The 12,808-nt window shown below is 41.4% G+C and overlaps 1 long non-coding RNA gene across 1 annotated transcript; it reads left to right on the top strand.

Annotated features, from left to right (window-relative positions):
• Positions 1 to 715: 715 nt before the first annotated feature.
• On the top strand, positions 716 to 12,790 carry LOC120033660. The gene is made up of 2 exons (XR_005473975.1): positions 716 to 745; positions 12,665 to 12,790. It is a non-coding gene; the product is annotated as an uncharacterized LOC120033660 (long non-coding RNA).
• Positions 12,791 to 12,808: the final 18 nt, after the last annotated feature.

Genomic DNA, 12,808 nt, shown 5'->3' with positions numbered 1-12,808 from the left:
CCTTTACATGTGTACTAATATTCAGACACATTCAGTTGTTTCTATATTTATCTGTAATTCAGGGTTTTCACACGGGGCTTAAAGTAAATAAATATTAGTTCCTGAAAAAGTCCTTGAATTTGACTTGCCACTGTACGACCCCTGATAATTCTTACTATGTTGTGAACAGGAAATATAATTGTTTTTTGTGAGTGAAATAATACAGTGAAGACGAGGTTATTCAGGATAATAGTACATAAATCATACTGCAATCTTGTAATAAATGTTTTTTTAGTCATTTATGCATTTATGTGAATTTAGGAAATCTACTATAGATTAAGTGCACTTATGTTGTGCAATTTAAAATGTGTACTTTGTGTCTAATGTGAATGAATGTTTTGTCAAGGATTAGCTACCTGATCTACTGAAATGAGATAATTGATCAAGAAAAAATATTTTTACAGAATAAAGTGCCAGAACTGTCAAGAAAATAACTTTTATGTCCGTTTGTCTTTATTACTACAGGCCGACTCAGATTAAGTCTGAGGCCGGTAACATCAACAGTGAGCACAAACCCAGCCTGCCTCTCTCCTTCCACACTGAGTAGAAACCTACAGTCACTGGGTCCTGATTGTGACAGTGGAGCCCAGTTTGCACCGCAGGATCCAGAGATGGCATCAGTGAAGCTGGAGGACTGCAGTCAAACACTGGAGCTGAATGTCAACATTAAAGATGAAGGAGAAGATTAGGACAACTGTTAGTCATGGTAAGAGCAGGTTCTATCTATAAGTTATCTTCATAAATTAGACCTCCATAAGTTATGACCAGTCTATTGCTAGGTTGAATTCTGTAATTCTGACATCACACATCCCTGAACAACTCAAGACTTCACAGCGAGGCAAAACATTTAAAAACTTGTAACGCCTGCCTTTGCCCACACATTGTCTGAAGATCACCAAGTTAGGCATACCTCATTTCAACATAGGCCATGGCATCATCACTGTCAATATTGAATTATAATTCTTCGCGTTTTACCAGTGAAATGACCAAGCTGCGTCTGCATGCCAATCGTTTGATCTCAATCAATTTCATGGGAATATGCATTTAAATCGTCTTGAATTACTGTTTGGTTAGCAAATTAGAGCAGATGGTGTTAAATTATATAGACTTCCTGTATTTTGTTTTAATCAAAGCACATTCTGCCTAATGGCGTGCGCCGTTGAGTTTGAGACGATTCAGCAAACCATTCTAAAATCTCGTAAGAAATTAGGTGTTGTTTTTGTTGTAACAGTAATGTTACAACAAAAACCACATAACCATAATATTTGGTTATGTGTACTACTAATTATTCAGTAGGTGATCGTCCAAGACATTGATCTAACTTTACTAAACAAAACACCATTGTGGCGGCTCATCGCTCTTGCAGCACTACACCCCTGCAGTCTGCTGCACCGAACTAGTGATTGATGCTCACCTAGCCTACTCTTTTGTCGCGCTCAACATTTGGTGATGCAGAAATTAGAAAACATGTTTTGCTGTTTTTATGAAAATCTGGGAATATTTGGCCAAGGAAACATTTCTGGTTGGTCTCAAGGAATGTCACACAGGGAGACTTTTTAAAACAGGATTGAGTGAAGTAGCAGCTAATGCTCATGGAGAGCCTCACAATTATTACTATTAACCTTTATTTAACTAGGCAAGTCAGTTAAGAACAAATTATTATTTACAATGACGGCCTACACCAGCCAAACCCGGACGACACTTGGCCAATTGTGCGCCGCCCTATGGGACTCCCAATCACGGCCGGTTGTGACACAGCCTGGAATCTAACCAGGGTGTCTGTAGTGACACCTCTAGCGCTGAGATGCAGTGCCTTAGACCGCTGCGCCACTCAGGAGCTCATAAGTTTGATGAAATTCCATCATCTTTCAGTCTATTAGGGATATTTACTTCCTTTTGTAGCTCTTCACCAGCTTCTTGTATGTTTATTGTACATAGATATAAACACAACATGCAACAACTTCAAAGATTTTACTGAGTTACAGTTCATATAAGGGGCGGCAGGTAGCCTGGTGGTTAGAGCGTTGGGCCAGTAACCGAAAGGTTGCTAGATCGAATCCCTGAGCTGACAAGGTAAAAATCTGTCGTTCTGCCCCTGAACAATGCAGTTAACCCACTGTTACCCGGAAGGCTGTCATTGTTAGTAAGAATTGTTCTTAACTGACTTGCCTAGTTAAATAAAGGTTCAATGTAATTTCTAATATATATATATATATAATAAGGACATCAGTCAATTGAAATGAATTAGGCCCTAACCTGTAGATTTCACATGACTGGGCAGGGGTGCAGCCATGGGTGGGCCTTGGAAGGCATAGGCCCACCCACTTGGCAGCCAGACACACCTCAGGTCCTGGGCTGACGTTATCACACGTGGTCTACGATTGTGAGGCCGGTTGGACGTACTGCCAAATTGTCTAATACGACGTTGGAGGCAGCTTATGGTAGAGGAATTAACATTCAATTCTCTGGAAACAACTCTGGTCGACATTCCTGCAGTCAGCATGCCAATTGCACGCTCCCTCAAAACTTGAGAAATCTGTGGCGTTGTGTTGTGTAACAAAACTGTACATTTTAAAGTGTCCTTTTATAGTCCCCAGCACAAGGTGCGACTGTGTAATGATTATGCCGTTTAATCAGCTTCTTGATATGCCACACCTGTCAGGTGGATGGATTATCTTGGCGAAGGAGAAGTGCTCACTAACAGTGATGTAAACATATTTCTGCACACATTTGAGAGAAATAAGCTTTTTGTGTGTGTAGGAAGATTTCCAAGATTTTTTTATTTCAGCTCATGAAACATGGGACCAACACGTTTATATTTTTTTCAGTGTAGTTATGCATTACTGTCCTCTCCATGTTCGACTGGAATTTAGCCTGAAAGGGATTTGAGAAATATGATATAGGCCTGCATCTCGTTTTGCGCTGCACAGAATATCAGATCTCAACAACGATTGGAGAAGTGTTGAACATAACCAGTAGACTACCACATCCTGATGATTTATATCTGATACATATATATTTAATATTTTATATATCAAGTTGTAGAAACATCTCAAGGATGATCAATGGAAACAGGATGCACCTGAGCTCAATTCAAATGATAAACTTGGATTAGCTAACACAACGTGCCATTGGATCACAGGAGTGATGATTGCTGATAATGGGCCTCTGTACGCCTATGTAGATATTCCATAAAATATCTGCCGTTTCCAGCTACAATAGTAATTTACAACAATAACAATGTCCACACTGTATTTCAGATCAATTTGATGTTATTTTAATGGACAAACAATGTGCTTTTCTTTCAAAACAAGGATATTTCTAAGTGACCCCAAACTTTTGAACAGTAGTGTATATTTAATATTTTTTATATCAAGTTGTAGAAACATCTCAAGGATGATCAATGGAAACAGGATGCATCTGAACTCAATTTTGAGTCTGTCTTGTTTTACTGTTTTTTAAGTTTTTATAAATTTGCAAAAATGTCTAAACCTGTTTTCGCTTTGTCATTATGGGGTATTGTGTGTAGATTGCTGAGGATATTTTTTTATTTAATTTTAGAATAATTCTGTAACATAACAAAATGTGGAAAAAGCCCTTCCCATTTTTCCCATTTTGGTACGTTACAGCCTTTTCCTAAATTGATTACATGTTTTTCCTCATCAATCTACGCACAATACCCCATAATGACCAAGCCAAAACAGGTTTTTAGAAATTCTTGCAAATGTAAAAAATATACACTGCTCAAAAAAATAAAGGGAACACTTAAACAACACAATGTAACTCCAAGTCAATCACACTTCTGTGAAATCAAACTGTCCACTTAGGAAGCAACACTGATTGACAATAAATTTCACATGCTGTTGTGCAAATGGAATAGACAACAGATGGAAATTATAGGCAATCAGCAAGACACCCCCAATAAAGGAGTGGTTCTGCAGGTGGTGACCACAGACCACTTCTCAGTTCCTGTGCTTCCTGGCTGATGTTTTGGTCACTTTTGAATGCTGGCGGGGCTTTCACTCTAGTGGTAGCATGAGACGGAGTCTACAACCCACACAAATGGCTCAGGTAGTGCAGCTCATCCAGGATGGCACATCAATGCGAGCTGTGGCAAGAAGGTTTGCTGTGTCTGTCAGCGTAGTGTCCAGAGCATGGAGGCGCTACCAGGAGACAGGCCAGTACATCAGGAGACGTGGAGGAGGCCGTAGGAGGGCAACAACCCAGCAGCAGGACCGCTACCTCCGCCTTTGTGCAAGGAGGAGCACTGCCAGAGCCCTGCAAAATGACCTCCAGCAGGCCACAAATGTGCATGTGTCTGCTCAAACGGTCAGAAACAGACTCAATGAGGGTGGTATGAGGGCCCGACGTCCACAGGTGGGGGTTGTGCTTACAGCCCAACACCGTGCAGGAAGTTTGGCATTTGCCAGAGAACACCAAGATTGGCAAATTTGCCACTGGCGCCCTGTGCTCTTCACAGATGAAAGCAGGTTCACACTGAGCACATGTGACAGTCTGGAGACGTCGTGGAGAACGTTCTGCTGCTTGCAACATCCTCCAGCATGACCGGTTTGGCGGTGGGTCAGTCATGGTGTGGGGTGGCATTTCTTTGGGGGGCCGCACAGCCCGCCATGTGCTCGCCAGAGGTAGCCTGACTGCCATTAGGTACCGAGATGAGATCCTCAGACCCCTTGTGAGACCATATGCTGGTGCGGTTGGCCCTGGGTTCCTCCTAATGCAAGACAATGCTAGACCTCATGTGGCTGGAGTGTCAGCAGTTCCTGCAAAAGGACGGCATTGATGCTATGGACTGGCCCGCCCGTTCCCCAGACCTGAATCCAATTGAGCACATCTGGGACATGTCTCGCTCCATCCACCAACGCCACGTTGCACCACAGACTGTCCAGGAGTTGGCGGATGCTTTAGTCCAGGTCTGGGAGGAGATCCCTCAGGAGACCATCCGCCACCTCATCAGGAGCATGCCCAGGTGTTGTAGGGAGGTCATACAGGCACGTGGAGGCCACACACACTACTGAGCCTCATTTTGACGTGTTTTAAGGACATTACATCAAAGTTGGATCAGCCTGTAGTGTGGTTTTCCACTTTAATTTTGAGTGTGACTCCAAATCCAGACCTCCATGGGTTGATAAATTTGATTTCCATTGATAATTTTTGTGTGATTTTGTTGTCAGCACATTCAACTATGTAAAGAAAAAAGTATTTAATAAGAATATTTCATTCATTCAGATCTAGGATGTGTTATTTTAGTGTTCCCTTTATTTTTTTGAGCAGTGTGTATAATAATTGCTTATTTAGGTAAGTTTTCAGACCTTTTTCTATGAGATGATCCTTGAGATGTTTCTACAACTTGATTGGAGTCCACCTGTGGTAAATTCAATTGATTGGACATGATTTGGACAGGCACACACCTGTCTATGTAAGGTCCCACAGTTGACAGTGCATGTCAGAGTAAAAACCAAGTCATGAGGTCGAAGGATTTGTCCATAGAGCTCCGTGACAGGATTGTGTCGGCACAGATCTGGGGACCGGTACCAAAACATTTCTGCAGCATTAAAGGTCCCCAAGAACACAGAGGCCTCCATCATTCTTCAATGGAAGAAGATTGGAACCACCAAGACTCTTCCTAGAGCTGGCCGCCCAGCCAAACTGAGCAATCGGGGGAGAAGGGCCACTCTGATGGTCACTCTGACAGAGCTCCAGAGTTCCTCTATGGAGATGAGAGAATCTTCCAGAAGGACAACCATCTCTGCAGTACTCCACTAATCATGCCTTTATTGCCCAGACGGAAGCCACTCCTTAGTAAAAGGCACATGACAGTTCGCTTGGAGTTTGCCAAAAGGCACCTAAAGGACTCTGACCATGAGAAACAAGATTCTCTGGTCTGATGAAACCAAGATTGAACTCTTTGGCCTGAATGCCAAGCGTCATGTCTGGAGCAAACCTGGCACCACCCCTACGGTGAAGCATGGTGGCAGCAGCAGCATGCTGTGGGGATGTTTTTCAGCGGCAGGAACTGGGTGACTAGTCAGGATCAAGAGACAGATGAATGTAGCAAAGTATAGAGAGATCCTTGATGAAAAGCTACTTGAGAGCGCTCGGGACCTCAGACTGGGGTGAAGGTTCACCTTCCAACAGGACAATAACCCTAAGCACACAGCCAAGACAACGTAGGAGTGGCTTCGATACAAGTCTCTGAATGTCATTGAGTGGCCCAGCCAGAGCCCGGACTTGAACCCGATCTAACATCTCTGGAGAGACCTGAAAATAGCTTTGCAGAAATGCTCCCCATCCAACCTGACAGAGCTTGAGAGGATCTGCAGAGAAGAACGGGAGAAACGCCCCAAATACAAGTGTGCCAAGCTTGTAGCTTCATACCCAAGAAGACTCAAGGCTGTAATCGCTGCCAGAAGTGCTTCAACTAACTATTGTGTAAAGTGTCTGAATACTTACGTAAATGTAATATTTCAGTTATTTCTAAAAACCTGTTTTTGCCCTTGTCATTATGGGGTATTGTGATGTCATTATGGAGTATTGTTTGTAGATTGATGAGAAGAAGAAAAAACAATTTAATCAGTTTTAGAATAAGGCTGTAATGTAACAAAATGTGGAAAAAGTCAAGGGGTCTGAATACGTTTGAATGCATTGTAGATGTTATTTCATGCTGCTAAGACTTGTATGGATGACACCAGTATTGCCAGCATTTGTTTTATTCACTGGGTTATCTGGAGTGCTCAGAGTGTAGACTAAGGAAGTGAAGTAGACAAACTGCCAGTGTTTTTAAGTTATATGAAATGAGTCTGTATAGTTACTAACTCTTGTGATAGTGAGTGGAGGATGATATAGCTCATAATTTTCACGTCTTTTGCCTCTTTTTAGTTTTTGACTCCTACCCAGTTTTAGAATAGTTTTTTCCCCCATTCCCATACAGCCTATTGAAATGAATACATACACTACTGTTGAAAAATCTAGGGTCACTTAGAAATGTCCTTGTTTTTGAAAGAAAAGTAAAAAATAAAAAATGGAAAAAAAATCTCCATTAAAATAACATCAAATTGATCATTAATACAGTGTAGACATTGTTAATGTTGTAAATTACTATTGTAGCTGGAAACGGGTGATTTTCTTTTATTGGAATATCTACATAGGTGTACAGAAGCCCATTATCAGCAACCATCACTCCTGTGATCCAATGGCATGTTGTGTTAGCTACTCCAAGGTTATCATTTTAAAAGGCTAATTGATCATTAGAAAACCCTTTTGCAATTATGTTAGCACAGCTGAAAACTGTGGTGCTGATTAAAGAAGCAATAAAACGGTCCTTCTTTTATTTATTTAACTAGGCAAGTCAGTTAAGAACAAATTCTTATTTTCAATGATGGCCTAGGAACAGGGGCAGAACGACAGATTTGTACCTTGTCAGCTTGGGGATTCGAACTTGCAACCTTTCGGTTATGAGCCCAATGCTCTAACCACTAGACTAGTTGAGTATCTGGGTCATTTGTCGGTTCGATTACAGGCTCAAAATGGCCAGAAACAAAGACCTTTCTTCTGAAACTCGTCAGTCTATTCTTGTTCTGAGAAATAAAGGCTATTCCATGTGAGAAATTGCCAAGAAACGGAAGATCTCGTACAACGCTGTGTACTACTCCCTTCACAGAACAGCGCAAACTGGCTTTAACCAGAATAGAAAGAGGAGTGGGAGGCCCCGGTGCACAACTGGGCAAGAGGACAAGTACATTAGTGTCTAGTTTGAGAAACAGACGTCTCACAAGTCCTCAACTGGCAGCTTCATTAAATAGTATACGCAAAACAACAGTCTCAACGTCAACTGTGAAGATGCGACTCCGGGATACTAGCCTTCTAGACACTATTCTGGTTAGAGCCAGTTTGCGCTGTTCTGTGAAGGGAGTAGTACACAGCGTTGTACGAGATCTTCAGCCGTTTCGAGCTACAATAGTCATTTACAACATTAACAATGTCTACACTGTATTTCTGATCAATTTGACATTATTTGAATGGACAAAAAATTTGCTTTTCTTTCAAGACCAAGGACATTTGTAAGTGACCCCAATCTTTTGAATTTATTCATTAATTTCACCACTAATGGTAGTGTATTTATTAAAATTTTTATTACCTTTATTTAACTTCCTTGGCATACTGGTTATTGTCCGGAATTTCGGATGACTGACGTGCCCAAAGTAAACTGCCTGTAAACTGCCCAAAAGCTAGGATATGCATATACTTGATAGCATTGGATAGAAAATACTCTGAAGTTTCTAAAAGCTGTTAAAATGATGTCTGTGAGTATAACAGAACTGATATGGCAGGCGAAAACCTGAGGAAAATCCAACCCAGAATTTTTTTGTTTGTTGAGGTCACAGGTTTTTCAGTGCTTGCCTATTGGATAAACAAATAGACAGGACCCAGATTGCAGTTCCTATGGCTTCCACTAGATGTCAACAGTCTTTAGAATGGGTTTCAGGTATTTGTAGTTTTTCCAAGGTGTCCCCCATTTAGAAAAGTAGTCATGTTGCGCGCATCAACGAGAGTGCGCTCTTCGTTTTTTATCTTCGCTATTGAACACACTATTCTCCGTCTTAAATATTATTGTTTATTTAGATATTAGAGTACCTGAGGATTAATTAGAAACCTCGTTTGACTTGTTTGGACGAACTTTACCGGTAACTTTTTGGATTGGTTTGTGTGCATGTTGAACGAGTGAATTACTGAATCAAGCGCGCCATCTAAACTGACATTTTTGGGATATAATGAAGGACTTTATCGAACAAAACGACCATTCATTGTGTAGCTGGGACCCTTGGGATTGCAATCAGAGGAAGATCTTCAAAGGTAAGTGATTTGTTTAATTGCTGTCTGTGATATTGTGACGCCTGTGCTGGTTTAAAAAGTATTTTGACGTGGGGCACTGTCCTCAGATAATCGCATGGTATGCTTTCTCCGTAAAGCATTTTTGAAATCTGACAACGCAGTTGGATTAACAAGAAGCATTTAAATGATGTAAGACACTTGTATTTTCATGAATGTTTAATATTACGATTTTTGTATTTTGAATTTCGCGCTCTGCAATTTCACCGGATGTTGTCGTAGGTGTCCCGCTAGCGTTTGGACATGCGCCCAAACAGGTTAACTAGGCAAGTCAGTTAAGAACAAATTCTTATTTTCAATGACGGCCTAGGAACAGTGGGTTAACTGCCTTGTTCAGGGGCAGAACGACATATTTTTACCTTGTCAGCTCGGGGATTCGATCTTGCAACCTTTCGGTTGCTCTAACCACTAGGCTACTTGTCACCCGGTATGGCCAGAAGAGGACTGGTCACCACTCTGAGTCTGGTTTCTTCCTAGGTTCCTGCTTTCTAGGGAGTTTCTTTCGGCCACTGTGCTTCTACATCTGCATTGCTTGCTCTTTGGGGATTTTAGGCTGGGTATCTGTTAACTTCATTAGGGTAGGGGGCAGCATTTGGAATTTTGGATGAAAAGCGTTCCCAATTTAAACTGCCTGCTACTCAGGCCCATAAGCTAGGATATGCATATAATTAGTAGATGTGGATAGAAAACACTCTAAAGTTTCCAAAACTGTTAAAATAATGTCTGAGTATAACAGAACTGATATGGCAGGTGAAAACCTGAGGAAAATCCAACCAGGAAGTACTATTATTTTTAAAGGCTGGTTTTCCATTGAAAGCCTATCCACCATAGAAAGACTTAGGACCCAGTTCACGATCTCTATGGCTTCCTCAACATGTGACCAGTCTTTAGGCTTTGTTTCAGGCTTTTACTCAGAAAAATTAGGGAGGTACACCGCTTCAATGAGAGGACAGTGGAAATTTCCATTCATGAACCAAGCACATGATCGGGAGCGCGCATTTCTTGTTTACCTTTTTCCATTGACGAAGCTTTTGTCCGGTTGAAATATTATTGATTATTGATGACAAAAGCAACCTGAGGATTGATTTTAAACATCGTTTGACATGTTTCTACTATCTTTTATTGTACTTTTGGTTTTGAGAGCGTGCATTGTGCCTTTAGATTTCTGAACAAAACGGAGGTATTTGGACATAAAGATGAACTTTATCGAACAAAACGAACATTTGATGTCTAGCATGGAGACCTGGGAGTGCCACCAGATGAAGATCATCAAAGGTAAGTGATTAATTTTAATGCTATTTCTGACTTTTGTGACACTCTCCTTGGTTGGAAAATGGCTGTATGGGTTTCTGTGTCTAGTCGCTGACCTAACGTAATCGCAAAGTGTGCTTTCGCCGTAAAGCCTTTTTGAAATCTGACACAGCGGTTGCATTAAGGAGAAGTTTATCGGTATTCGTATGTTTAACACTTGTATCTTTTATCAATGTTTATGATGAGTATTTCTGTTATTTGATGTGGCTCTCTGCACTTTCACCAAATGTTTGTTTGAGACAATGCATTTCTGAACACAACACACCAATTTCAAATGAGGTTTTTGGACATAAAGATTAACTTTATCGAACGAAACAAACATTTATTGTGTAACATGAAGTCCTGTGAGTGCCATCTGATGAAGATCATCAAAGGTTAGTGATTAATTTAATCGGTATTTCTGACTTTTATGAGACCTCTCCTTGGCTGGAAAATTGCTGTATGGTTTTCTGTGACTAGGTGCTGACCTAACATAATCGTTTAGTGTGCTTTCGCCGTAAAGCCTATTTAAAATCGGACACTGTGGCTGGATTTACAAGAAGTTTATATTTAAAATGGTGTAAAATTCTTGTATGTTTGAGGAATTTTAATTATGGGATTTCCGTTGTTTTGAATTTGGCGCCCTGCAATTTCACTGGCTGTTGTCGAGGTGGGATGCTAGCATCCCACTTGTACCAGACAGGTTAAGCACTTTGTGACAACTACTGATGTAAAAAGGGCTTCATAAAATACATTTGATTAACATGTACAGTGGGGAGAACAAGTATTTGATACACTGCCGATTTTGCAGGTTTTCCTACTTACAAAGCATGTAGAGGTCTGTAATTTTTTATCATAGGTACACTTCAACTGTGAGAGACGGAATGTAAAACAAAAATCCAGAAAATCACATTGTATGATTTTTAAGTAATTCATTTGCATTTTATTGCATGACATAAGTATTTGATCACCTACCAACCAGTAAGAATTCCGGCTCTCACAGACCTGTTAGTTTTTCTTTAAGAAGCCCTCCTGTTCTCCACTCATTACCTGTATTAACTGCACCTGTTTGAACTCGTTACCTGTATAAAAGACACCTGTCCACACACTCAATCAAACAGACTCCAACCTCTCCACAATGGCCAAGACCAGAGAGCTGTGTAAGGACATCAGGGATAAAATTGTAGACCTGCACAAGGCTGGGATGGGCTACAGGACAATAGGCAAGCAGCTTGGTGAGAAGGCAACAACTGTTGGCGCAATTATTAGAAAATAGAAGAAAATAGAAGAAGTTCAAGATGATGGTCAATCACCCTCGGTCTGGGGCTCCATGCAAGATCTCACTTCGTGGGGCATCAATGATCATGAGGAAGGTGAGGGATCAGCCCAGAACTACACGGCAGGACCTGGTCAATGACCTGAAGAGAGCTGGGACCACAGTCTCAAAGAAAACCATTAGTAACACACTACGCCGTCATGGATTAAAATCCTGCAGCGCACACAAGGTCCCCCTGCTCAAGCAGGCGCATGTCCAGGCCTGTCTGAAGTTTGCCAATGACCATCTGGATGATCCAGAGGAGGAATGGGAGAAGGTCATGTGGTCTGATGATTCAAAAATAGAGCTTTTTGGTCTAAACTCCACTCGCCGTGTTTGGAGGAAGAAGAAGGATGAGTACAACCCCAAGAACACCATCCCAACCGTGAAGCATGGAGGTGGAAACATCATTCTTTGGGGATGCTTTTCTGCAAAGGGGACAGGACGACTGCACCGTATTGAGGGGAGGATGGATGGGGCCATGTATTGCGAGATCTTAGCCAACAACCTCCTTCCCTCAGTAAGAGCATTGATGATGGGTCGTGGCTGGGTCTTCCAGCATGACAACGACCCGAAACACACAGCCAGGGCAAATAAGGAGTGGCTCCGTAAGAAGTATCTCAAGGTCCTGGAGTGGCCTAGCCAGTCTCCAGACCTGAACCCAATAGAAAATCTTTGGAGGGAGCTGAAAGTCCGTATTGCCCAGCGACAGCCCCGAAACCTGAAGGATCTGGAGAAGGTCTGTATGGAGGAGTGGGCCAAAATCCCTGCTGCAGTGTGTGCAAACCTGGTCAAGAACTACAGGAAACGTATGATCTCTGTAATTGCAAACAAAGGATTCTGTACCAAATATTAAGTTCTGCTTTTCTGATGTATCAAATACTTATGTCATGCAATAAAATGCTAATTAATTACTTAAAAATCATACAATGTGATTTTCGGGATTTTTGTTTTAGATTCCGTCTCTCACAGTTGAAGTGTACCTATGATAAAAATTACAGACCTCTACATGCTTTGTAAGTAGGAAAATCTGCAAAATCGGCAGTGTATCAAATACTTGTTCTCCCCACTGTATATCACACCAACTGACTGGTTCTTCTTATGTTCACACAGGATACCATGTTGAGACATTCTCTACATCCAGAGAGCAACAGCAGGAAGATCAGAGAGCTAAGAGGTCTCATCACTGCCCACACTGTGAAGAGATTTTCCCATTTCTATCAAAGCTAAAAATACACCTAAAAATACACACAGGAG

Source organism: Salvelinus namaycush, chromosome 40 (assembly GCF_016432855.1).
Source record: "Salvelinus namaycush isolate Seneca chromosome 40, SaNama_1.0, whole genome shotgun sequence".
NCBI classification, from domain to species: Eukaryota; Metazoa; Chordata; class Actinopteri; order Salmoniformes; family Salmonidae; genus Salvelinus; species Salvelinus namaycush.
The sequence above is the reverse complement of the archived record's forward strand: the minus strand, read 5'-3'. Positions and strand labels throughout refer to the sequence as shown.